The sequence below is a fragment of the Saccostrea echinata genome, unplaced genomic scaffold, assembly GCF_033153115.1.
Source record: "Saccostrea echinata isolate AGI-Se365-2 ecotype Australia unplaced genomic scaffold, CSIRO_AGI_Sech_v1 ptg000016l, whole genome shotgun sequence".
Taxonomy (NCBI): domain Eukaryota; kingdom Metazoa; phylum Mollusca; class Bivalvia; order Ostreida; family Ostreidae; genus Saccostrea; species Saccostrea echinata.
The window spans coordinates 12,050,015-12,062,857 of NW_026889765.1; positions in this window are offsets into that span (position 1 = coordinate 12,050,015).

Consider the following 12,843-nt stretch of genomic DNA (forward strand, 5'->3'; position numbering starts at 1 on the left):
AATCCTTAACGAGTTGTATATTGTCAATAAAATAAGATTTTTCCATCAGTGAACCAGTTTGTTTATGAATTATCGAGCTTAACTTCGGAGCGATATCATCTTTTTCTTGCCACAAATATATTGATTTATTCAAACTCGTCATTACCTTTTATTTGATTTTATGTCGGAGTCAGTCAGTAGAAAATAGATATATTTGTCTGTTATTGCTCATTGACAATTCATTTCCTGTTTCCCTTCAATAGTTTGTTAAACATTACGTTTCAAACTAAATATAGGTGCCATTGGAAAAAATGAATCAATGGCAAACATTCTCTTTCAAAGAGAAAGTTCGAGAAACTTTTAATGTCAGTCACATAAATAGTCGCAACTTAGTATAAATACTTGTGCAGTCCTCTGCAAGGTTTTAGCTGCATAATCTACTCACGTTCAAATAAGGGTGAGGGATTCTTTAGTTATTTATGGAAAAAGCATATATCAGATGAACATCTCTATCACGTTTTAGCAGTATCTCAATTTCATTTTATCAGTAATCCATATTACTACCGCAAAGAATGATGTCATATTATAGACCTCTACATACAACACAAGTAAATTGTACACCGAGTTTGCTTATTAGCAAACATTAATCATACAAATTCTACTCAATATGCTGTGTTGCATTAGTTCTCGAATTATAAAATATATAATTAATGAGGACCATTTCTAAATAGTAATGACACACGTATGTGGATTAATTATGAAAAATGTAAAAAATAAATAAATAAATAAATAAATAAAATAAAGTATAACTTTACCAACCATTTATGATAAAAGATATCTTCTAAAGTCTTGCTTGCTTAATCACTTAGATAAGAAACACATCAATGACAAACTGACTACTAAACATTATGATAAACGTGAGGACTTCAGCTTCCCTTTTTAACGTAGCAGTATATAACTGCATATGGAGTTAATGTGATACGCAAGATATGTTCTACGTACGAACAATTTATAAAACGAGGCAGGGTATTGACAAATAAGTTAATGACACAAGAATATTACTAGTCTGGTTTTAAGTCAACATTTTTAAAACGCTATGATGGAAACAATGACCTTGTTTGCAAACAATTTGTCGTCAAGTTTCATAATGAGTTGAAATCATGTGTTTCCTTTAAGATATTTGTATCATAAAGCGAAAGGTTTATGAATATTATGAGTATAGCGAAGATATGACAACTAAACTGCACTGTAAAGCAAGAAAAGACTACACAATATAAGAGCCGGAAAAACAAAGGTTGTATCTACCGTTTCGTTGTTATCGTACATGTCAAGGTCAAGCCACATTTATTCTTAGCGTAAACTCGTAAACAACATTCATTTGGAGCATGCAAAGATGGGAAATATGTTCTAATAATCTTTTTTGAAAATTGTATTAAAATTCTTGGTCTATCGACATTCATATTTTGGTACTTGCGACCATGATTACTTCTTCAACTTTTCTGCGCACGCATAGAATAAGGAGGAAAAAGTAAAGTTATATTTTCGTCTTGGGCCATACAAAAATTATTTTTTTCTCCATAAAAAAATATTTTTTTTTAGGTTCAAAGACCTGTAATTTTTTAAAACCTAATACTTTCTGAAATTGAACAAAAAATGTACGGGTCATGCAAAAATTCTATGTTTGTCAATTTTCCCGTTTGTGCGTCACATGTTAAGTCAATTGTTGACTGTCTCTTCCATAAAGCCATTATATATTCACAGTGAATTCTCTATATATTTTTCCGATTACCCGATCATGACAAGGAGCACACAGTAGTTGTGTCCGCCGATGTAAAGACGAATAATGACCACCGTAGAAAAATGACCGGGAGGTCATCAAAAATGACCCCCTAGCCGTAGAAAAATTTAATTTTTGTAGAAAAAGAACCCTAGGGATCAGTTTTCTAAATGAAACATGAAACTGACCCCCGTTGAAAAATGAATACCATCCCAACAGAGTGATACAAAGTCCAAAAGAGATGATTGATGAATGCTAAGGTATGGATCTCAACGTGTAATTCTCTTGCGTTTTTCTGATTAACACCAGATAAATACGCAATTAAAATTTGTTTTAAAACAATACATGTGTTTCTTTTTATTAGACCAATGGTGTTCTCACCTCAAAATTCCAGCTCAAAATTAAAATTGCCCAATAGATACGTCATAGTGGCTATTGGTTAAAGGTAAGTGAGGACGATATATTGTGTTCACTAAACCTATTATTTTGTTTGAACATTTTCTCGGACATGACTTAGATAAACTTAATGAAACGTTTCAGAAATGAAAGAAGTTCTTTAAATATTTTGATTTTTAAAACTGACCACCGTTGTCATGGGGAAAAATTGTAAACTAATATTCTCACGGTTGTCTTGTAAAATCTTCGGTGATTTCACTCATTCAAATTGCATAGATGATATCACCTATTCGAATAGGTTATATCACTTATTCTAATAGAAAATAACACCTTTTCGAATTAGTGATATGAAATGTGAATTTGTGATGGAAATGAATAGGTGATATCACCCACTGGAATTGATGATATCAGCTTTTTGTTTTGAATTGGTTATAACACCAATTTGAATTGGTGATATCACTTATTTGCATTTCTTATAACATTAAAAATGAATGCTCCCTTCCTCAAGACAATCTGGCGTCAATGCACAGTAAAGGATGAACTTTCAAAAGGTTTTCAAAGAGAATTTTATTTCCTTAGCAGTGATTCCAAATTGATGAAATTGATTTCATTACTCTTGCACAAACTTTTGAAGAAAGATAATAAAGTTTCTATGGACTTTCTATACTTAGTTTGAGTCATAACCTCTATTATTTCGGCATTGCATTGATAAAAAAACTGTAGATTCTCTGTAAGATCATTTTTGGCACAAAGAGGAGGGGGTACTGTTTTTAAATTACAATATATATTTACACAAAACAGACAACCTGGTTTGTATATGAATACCCAGATTTCTATGGACTGCCCTTTTCTCCTGTATCAGTATTCTCTCTGTTTTAATTATCTGTGTGAAAAGAGACTGAACTTTCTACTTCCTGTATAAAGTAAATGTACACACTATAGTCTTGGGAGCAGTTGTTTCTCATTTGTTTCATCTTTTGCAATTTTACTGATTATAGACGTTTTTGGCCAATTATCAAACGGAATGACCTAGGCGTCTCTAAACATCAAGTAATTCTTCTTATTTAAATTGTAAGGCACTTTTGCTATATGTCTACTTGTATGTACACTATTTAAATCATTTGCTTGAAAAAGGGATTCGAACGCAACTTAATTAACCGCTAGATAGACATTGTAAATAATTCTCTCTCTCTCTGTCTCTCTCTCTCTTTCTCTCTAGTATAAGCGAAAATAAAGTTTTTTTTTTTTTAAAAATCAATGATACATAAGTCAAATCAGAATGAACTCATTTCCACATAGTGTACATTGATGTCGATTAAAGTTGTCGATTCATCGTAAAAGACATTTGAAAGATTTAATGAGAATAAAAGATTATTGCTATTTCTTCAATTTATCTCAGATGAGCATTTTGTTCCATAGTCCTCTTGATTGATTAATTCTTAATTTTTTTTATCCCAAAAATATATCCCTAATAAAATCTACTAGGGGTCATTATTCTACGGGGGGTATTCAGATTTGAAGAGTAACGCCACTTTTTCTAAAGGCAAAAGGGTCATTTTTCGACGTTGAATAATGACCGGGAGTCATAATTTTCGACGTTGAATAATGACCGGGAGTCATTTTTCGACATCGAGTGTGGGGTGGAGGGCTTTTTGGACGTCGAATAATGATTGGGAGTCTTTTTTTTTTTTTTGACGTCGAAAAATGACCCCCGGTCATTCTTCTACGGGGGTCATTATTCGTCTTTACACCGGCACCTGATCCCACCTCTGCTCTCAGAGGTTGGTTCTGCTCATAAATGGACCTTTTAGAACGATCACTGTTATTATATATTCACATTTCAGGATTTATTTGTCCAGGATTCTTTCCATTGCGCTGGTTTCTGCATTATCATATCGAAAGTATAAGATATTTTAAAGTTAGACGAATGAGAAAAAAAATTAAAAAAAAAAAAGAAAATAACATCTCTCAAATCCTTTCAAAATTCCAATTAAAAACAATTATAATATATGAAAGGTTAAAAATAAATAAGTAGATGGCAGACTTTCCTCGTCATGTGAAATTTCATTCTAGTTCGTTATCGACGACATGTTTACCTTATGAATTACAAGTTTGATTAAATTATATATATATAGAGAGAGAGAGATGAGTCTGCCAAGTTATGCATTCTTCCAAAATGTTTATTAAGTTTCGAGGATAGCATCTTTTAAATCGCATGATTAAAAAAATGCATTCGAACTTGAAGTTTCTGTATCTAGAAGATGTAAGTATTTGAAAGATCGATTGTTGTGTGACTTGTATGATTGATTGATTGTATGTTGTTTTATATCCCATTCGAGAATTTTTCACTCATATAAAGATGTCATAATATACCGGTCAAGAGTTTCAAATTTAGATCCATACTTGGCATTCAGGGCCATTGAGCAATAAGGGTTCTCTATCGTGCCAACGCCTACCGTGTCACTGGACCTGGTTTTTAAGGTCTCATCCGAATGACCTGTGACTTATTTTTCTGATGCCGGGCGTTTTGGCAAAGGAACAATCACTACCTACATGTATGTTTATGTTTTAGGTTTGACGGTGACTTGTAAGAAGGTGACCAAAATTAAGCCCCAGAAATCGCAGTTTGGTGCAATTCTTTGTATCCTTAGTGAAATTTATTTCAGCAATGGTCACTAGATCTCGTGCTTATGTACGTTTATAATTAACTTGGCTTGCTGCAAAAAGATGTTTCTCCTAATTTTTTCTATATTTCATCATATCAGCAAATTTGTAAAATATTGCATAGCAGCGTTAATTTGTATTTTCGTCTACGTTTAATCTTATTTTACAAAGTTGGTCTTACGGGAGCAATTGCGTTCTCATCTTGAAGCGGGAAGCTTTTTGATAATCATGATCAGACTAAGACTGTGTATGTCATGGCACGTGAGGGCGATACAATGTGTACGCTTTAAACGGTCGATGACATCCTTAGTACCAAACGAGGTTCTTGTGTTCCTCTTATTAGGGTAAAACTACGTGAGGAGTAGCTAATATATGATAACTTCCCGGTAAATAACATGATGATGTGAAAAATCAGTCTCCTGCGTCTACGTTTATTTGGTTGTGTAGGGTCGACAGACGTGTTGTTAATATATGTGATTGTGCAGTTTAATTTTTCATACATTGTCAACTGCAAGGTATTCTAGGTGTACTTGTCAGCTACTTTACGAATCATTTTTTTCTCCAAAATCATTAACATCAAAATGTACGACTTTTATACATTCTATGTATCCATTCCATTGACATTTACTGTGCTCCTTTATTTACTGACCTGTTTTTATAGTCTTATAAAACAGATATTATTTAAAGACATCTACATGAGTGGAAGCAATGTCATGCTATGGCCTTTAATTCGATAAAATATTCAGATATATCTACGGTTTTATCCAATAAAAGTTATTTTCATTTATATGTAGGTCACATATTTACCAGCGGATACCACAAAGTCTCAAACATCCGTTTCATATTTTGATGTATCATGACTAAAAAGTTAAAGGCAAACTAAACTATATGAAAAACGGGATGACTTAAGCTTCACCATTGTTCAACTTTTCCTTTTATATAAGGTAATATTTCACTTTCTTAGCATATGTGTTATATCTCCCACTGATTCGCATGTTTAAAGTATGATCAATGTTTTAAAAAAACGCCGACGTTACAGGGCTTACGTTTGTTTGTTGTTTAACGTCCCTCTCGAGAGTTTTTCACTCATATGGAGAGGCCACCACTTGCCGGTGGAGGGCTACAAATTTTGACCTATACTTGGCACGCAGGGCCATTGAGCAGTGAGGGATCTTTTTCGTGCCAGCACCTACTGCAACACGGGACCTCGGTTTATACAATCTCATCCAAAGGACCGGTCTCCACGTCCCGCAGTGGGATTCGAACCCGCGACGTACGGATCAACTCCTTACTCAGCGACTCTAGAACAAACTGCGTCGGGCTGGCGACTACAGGGCTTTCGATAATCTCGTTAAAAGTCAGCATTTCGTATTTTTTTTATCGTAATTATGACCTCATTTACAAATACAATCTACCGTCGGGTCGTGTTTTGACTGACATGTCTTACACCAATTGTTAAGCCATTGTTTTATGCTAATTTCGACTAGAATTATTCCATTTACCTGATCAATACATAGATCTAATGTTGGGCGTGACAGATCAACAGGAGTGCGTGCTGACTCCTCCTAGGCACCTGACCCACGGCAAGGAACACGAAGAATTTCTTTAACATACCATAGTCAGATGTCTTTAAGTTTAAAGTTAAGCACTAAAATTGGTTTGTTGTCATGACAGTGCTGAGATTGTGATAATGCACGTACGTACGTTGTCATTCAAAAAAATACAAGAATTTTTACTAAAATGTTAATGTTCAATTCCAGTAATAAACTTCAATATTGGGGAAATGAATGAAATGTCAAGCAATCTTATCATTGGTGCACTTTTGAATTTGATGCAGGTCATATTGTGTACATTTCCAGTTCAAGGGGGTGGGGATGACCTGCAGGGGTTCATAACCTTTAGATACATAATGACACACAAAAAAAATTATGTATGATCAAGGGGACAGTTTTCAACCATTTTTGAGTCACATGATCATTTGCTGTTTCGGGGACAGGGGTGGCCAGGGAGACCTGGGGGGTAGGGGGAGGTGTCATTATACCATTTAATCTGTCATAATACAAAGACGCGGCTTTTGGGTTTCCGATTTTATTTACCAGTAAAGCTATTTGACTGTTTCCATATCAAGAGAATGACACCGAGGGACTTCCTTCAATGTATAACTTGCATGTGGAATCCGATGATGTTTGACTCTTTTTAAACTATAACCTAACCATTTGCATTTCAGATTATTTTACCCCATTCTATAACTAAACTTGTATTTACTACCTGTCATACTAGGTGCTGTCAGCTTCATTAAATATAATCCAATTAAAACAAACAATGAATTAATTCCTACTGAGATTAATATTGTGTACACCATGTGCAATCCAATAATGATAATGATAAGACTAGTACACATAGAGTGAAGCATGTCCAATGAGAGGCGCAGTCAGATTTTTTTAAAAAAGGTGTACACATGGTACATATACAAATTTTATATAATTACAAATGATTTTTTTTTTCATAACTTTGTCCTCTCTGTCTTTTTCTTAGAACAGCCAAATTGTAGGGAGGTGGTGGGGTGGTTTTAACGAAATTGATCAGGTGTGGGTTTTGGAGAGGGTTTTTGCTTACCCAAATACTGATAAAAGTTTGCACAATTTGATCAATTCTGAAAGTTGGAATCTATTCTTCTTTAAATTCATTTTAAGAAGCTACGCACTACAATGATAATATTTGTTGTTTTAAGAATAATTTTAAAAAGTTCCAATTATGGGTTAAAATTTACGTCTTTCCTCTTTTCTAAAAAAACATAATTTACATCATCAATTAAAAATTATGTAATTTTAGACTGGTAATGAACACTTACATAGAGGCCCATGGGCCACACCTGAGCATTTTATGCTCGATTTGACAAATGCATATACTGTGTAAATTATAGAATTCCTTGGCTACCAAAATATGAAGGAGTATACATTTTGAGGCAAAAACTTTAGTGTGGGTATTACTGTCTTATGACAGCATGTGGTATAAAAATATTCTTTGAAATGAAAGGCCGGTTTCCTCATCTTTTGTTAAAGTAAGGTCAAATGCTACCATGCCGAAAAAAGCCCCCCCCCCCCCCCCGAAATATTCCTATTAAGGTTTTAAAGATATTTTATGTAAATTGTCAGTTACTCTTTTGGTTGCCCCCACCAACTTCAAAGCAATGCTCTATATCTCAAAATAAAAAATCAAAGTATGAGTGATTGTAGTTATGAAATTGGAATTTTTTGTTGGTCGCCTGAACGCAGCTCAAAGTTCCAACAAATAACTACTCCTGTTTGTACATACAAGTATATATTATAATGCTTTTATTTGGAATATGTGGTTTGAAATTAATGTAATATTATATCCTATTAAAATTCTATTTCCCCCTACTTGGGGTTAACATTTAATTGCTGGAAAACAATTACAATTGCAGTAAAGATAGGCTGAAATTTCCTTTGGAGGATTGTTGAAAACATGTATTAATAAAATGATAAATAAGTATTTCTAATAATATTTCAATATAATTATTTATTTGAGGATTGGGGAACCATATCTTCTTTTGACTTTTATCGCAGTCTTATACTATCCGAACATGTTTTTTTCTTCTAGGCAAATGCATGAACTTGAATATTAGTAATAAATAAATAGCTGTCCACTCTTAGATTTATTGACATATTTAATGAAGTGCAATGCAATCAACACATGCGTTCATTGGAACACTTTAAGCGTAATTTGTCATAACAATTGACATGATTTGAATTATAGCAGAATTTTTCAGTTTTTACTTTGCTATGATATTTATTTTAGGGACTTACAATTATCCATAATATTATCATTTTTTAAGCAGGGTGATAAATCATAAACACAAACAAGTCTAATTTAGATTTTTAATATGAGATGAGATTAATGCAGCAACAAAAATAATGTCAGTTCTGTTACCCAATTGCAATATGGGAGATAGCAATCAATAAAAACAATTGAAAACTGATAAAAACTCATTATTTGATTTCTAAAGTTATCATCTTAACCTCACCTGTGTGGGCATGGCAACGAACCAATCTTAGTGCTTAACTTTAAAGGTCTCTGACAACGGTACTGAAAGGAACTAAACCTGTTCCTGTCCGTGCTGATCCCAGCTCTGGTGTTTCCAGGAGGTATATGATTTTCCCCTGCTCATGATTCTTTATTTTACTGGATTTGTGAGATCGATCATTGTTCATTATCTTTACAATTTACATCCCATACAATGCATGCTGAAATTCATGTTTGAATTATCATTTCATACTTTTATTTCACCCATTCTCTAGTCGGCTATATGAGTTTTTAAATAACACAAACCGCTTCTTACCATGTATAAGAATCATTCAAAGTCTTTAAAATCTCGCCAACCTGCCATGTTCAAAACAAAGTATGGTTGTTAGACATGTCGAAATGGTGTAAGAAACTACACATCTGGTCATTTAAAAACTGTTTTCAACAACATAAAGCGCATATCTCTGGATATTTTCATAAGAAGAAGAAGTCATTTAGTGCCAGATAAAAGCAGGAATATAAACAAGTTCTTTATTGCTGCATAAATGTAATTTGGTATTCGTCAACATCGTTAGACTTTGATGTACCTCATCAGGAATCATTTTAACAGTGCGTTAACGCTACACCAGACAAGCTGCTACAGTGGGTTAACGATAATTAATATTTTGATGTCGTTCTGCGCTTCTAGGGTCCTTATACATGTAGTACGGCATATAGTTATCTATGAGCCGAATATTTTCATTCTTCGATTTATCTCCAAATCTTTAGGTTTATTTGCAACATCGATCCAAGACACAGAAATTATAGCATTGACTGTAGGTACAGTTTTATGCACTGAACTTTTTTGCATTTCAGTTGACTGTGTAGAAAGCATATTTACATTTTACAAATTCTGTTTTATATAAAATTGATATTTGAAAATTTTAATGAATAAAATTTATGAAAAGAGAATAAAATGTTTTAAGTTTTGAACCCACTGTCACTTATTTCTACAGTCAACCTGTTCTAATAGTCTTTCTGCAGGTTCATCAATGTTAACAGGTTACAATCACATTGCAATATTCGCTTATTTTCCAGTAATTACGCGAAACGGTCTGCGCGTTCTCTCGCTAATAAATGCAAAATACATTGTACGTATTTTGCGTATTTGTACTTATCGCAATTATAAGGTGTTGTGAAAATTTGATGATCTACAGTAAAGATCACAGTAACATTAAAGAAAGTCTAACTCCGGGATGTGGCGGTAATGGTTATCCATGTACAGTGTATTGTGAATTTCAGTTTAATAGAAAAGACTAACGACACAAACAATAGAAATTTTCAAATTTTCAGGGTATCCTCTCCTTTCCTCAAGACAATAAAGATTAGAAAGTTACTTAATCCTACACGCTATTACCGGCAAATGGGACTGCCGATCGGATGCACGGTCATTTGCACCGGTAGTCCAGTTGCCTGTAATAATGTGAACCCTATATATTTGCAATTTTTAAGTTTAGTTTGAAAGTTGAAAACCAATTGATTTTCATTAATTGCAGACCTCTATGAAATACGTACTTTCTGTCTGGTGTACACTCGTGAAGTGTGATTTACATAATTGAACGAATTAATCATCGCTAATTATTTACAACTGTAATGGTTTGGGCCGTGGATATCGGCCTGGATAGCTATAGCTCAGTCGGTAGAGCACCTGGCTAGTAATGCAAGGGTCCCAGGCTCAATTCCTGGTCCATTTCTCCTTTTCTGTCACATAATTTGGTGCCGTTGGCCATCTCTGGACTTGCACGTGAAAGTCCTCTCAGGGTCAAAAAGAACTTGGGTTGTCTTCGAGGGCGAAAAACAATTTAAGGAGGGGGAATGTAATGGTTTAGGCGTGGATATCGGCCTGTGGTAGCTCAATCGGTATAGCACCTGACTAGTGATGCAGGGGTCCTGGGTACGATTCCGGTCTAGCCATACATTTTCTCCTTTCCTGTTACACAACAAGGTAGTGAATCATTCAATGTTGTATCCTCTTTAAATAATGTACCTGTAAATGATCAAAAGAAACAATTTAAAGATAATAAAGCGATAACAAAGAGGAAATATCTCATAACGAATATGGATCTTTTATAAATTTTGAAATATTATTAGAACTGTTTAATCTGATAATAGGAATAATAAAAATAATGTAAGCAATAAATGTTAAGGTTATTCAAAATTTGAAAATGTGGATTAACTTTAAAGTTTAGACTATTTAGGGACAGCAGTCTTGTTTGTCAAATCAAGAATAAGGTGTCAGTTCATCTTAGTGAAGACATTTAGTTTCATTTAGTATACCATTAGGGTGGAATGACTTCAGCCTGTGCATCCTTGCTTTTTCTCTGAGCATCTGTCCATTTTGGATTTTGGTCGGTAACCACCGCTGTCATGTCCTCCCATTTGTGACCTTTGAAGTTGAAATGTTTCTCCAACTAGTCCATTGACTTTCTTTGTCTTAATGGTGGAAATATGATTATTGATTTTTCTGCGGAAATCTTCCGTTTCCCTAGCATACTGTTTTGAAAAACCTTGCAGTGGATGAGATATATTCAACTGTGTGTTTGAGAGAACAGATACTGTAATATTATGTAGCTGTGGCCTAGAAATGAGCCATGAAAACTGTGTTTGAGTTGTGCTTACAGAAGATTCTTCTATCAGAACAAGTTTTAAAGCCCCCGGGCCGTTTGATAATGGTTGTTCAATCTGGTTTTACCAACAAATCTTTTTAAGTATGTCGGGCGCAAGTAGACAGCAAATGGGGGTTCCTTAAAGACCTCTGCCATTATATTGTTGCAATATTGAGATGGAAGGTTATTTTAAAGAATATTTGAGGTTCTTAAGGGCGGGATGGTATATGGTTACCAGTGGTACCCTGTTGCTATTGTCTTTCTCTTTCTAGTGAAAAAGGGTTTTGTCTGTCATGCCCTGCTATCTCATTAATAGCGGTTTGTGTGTTGTGGGCTTTGTAGCCTATCATGTATGAATGGGAATTTAGGAGATTGCTTTCTTCCAGATACAAGTCGGAGGATGATTAGATGCAGAGGATTCTGGTGGTTAGGCTAGTGCCTTAGACACACCCTTGAATATGTGTGTGGGGGATGGCAGCTTGTCGGGATGAGATACAGGTGGGAATCAGTGGGTTTCGTGTGAAGACTGAACTCAATTTTGCCATCAATCAATGTTTTGGGAATTGAATATTTCTACAGTGCATTTAATTGATTGATGGAAGGAGTTAGCAAACAAAGTGAATTCCTGGAGTCTTTCGCGGCACTCCATCCACTCCATCTCTGAGAAACGCAACCAGCTAAGGGCCTGAACAGTGTCTGAAGTAACATGTTGCGTTCAAGTCTGCCATGAAGACAGTTGCATAACATGAGTCATTAGTGTCAGTAGCAGTGCTTTTGATTTGCAGGTAATGTTCTCCATTTAACAAGAAATTGCTACATGTTCAAAAAGCTTGACGAGAGACTCTGTCGAAGGAATTTGTACAGCTCTTCTCTCCCAGTCTTCTCTAAAGGCCTCAATACCATAATCTTGTGGATGTACAGTGATGTAACGTCCATTCACGAGAAGGGTATAGTCTGGAAGATCAGTGGAGCGCGTCTTGTTTTTGTAGTCTGTGGTGTTCTCTCTCGCGGATGGAGATGTTAATCAATATATTCGGAATTTTTTTCAGTGGTATGTTTAATCGCACTATTGGGCGACCCGATAAACCTTGGAAGCAGGTAAAATTTTAATGTTCTATAGTCTATAGGGTTTAGTGTCTCATAGGCGTTGTTATCAATCTCGTTATTTTTAAACATTTCGTCATAAGTTTTGGATTGTGGATGATAACTCTTTAGTGGGGTCAGAGTTCAGTGTCTTATAGAAACGTTCGTCTGAGAGTTGACTCTGGGACTCTGCCATGTACAGTTCTTATCTTTATCAAACACTAGTACTGTAGACCCTTTGTCTACTTTCTTAAT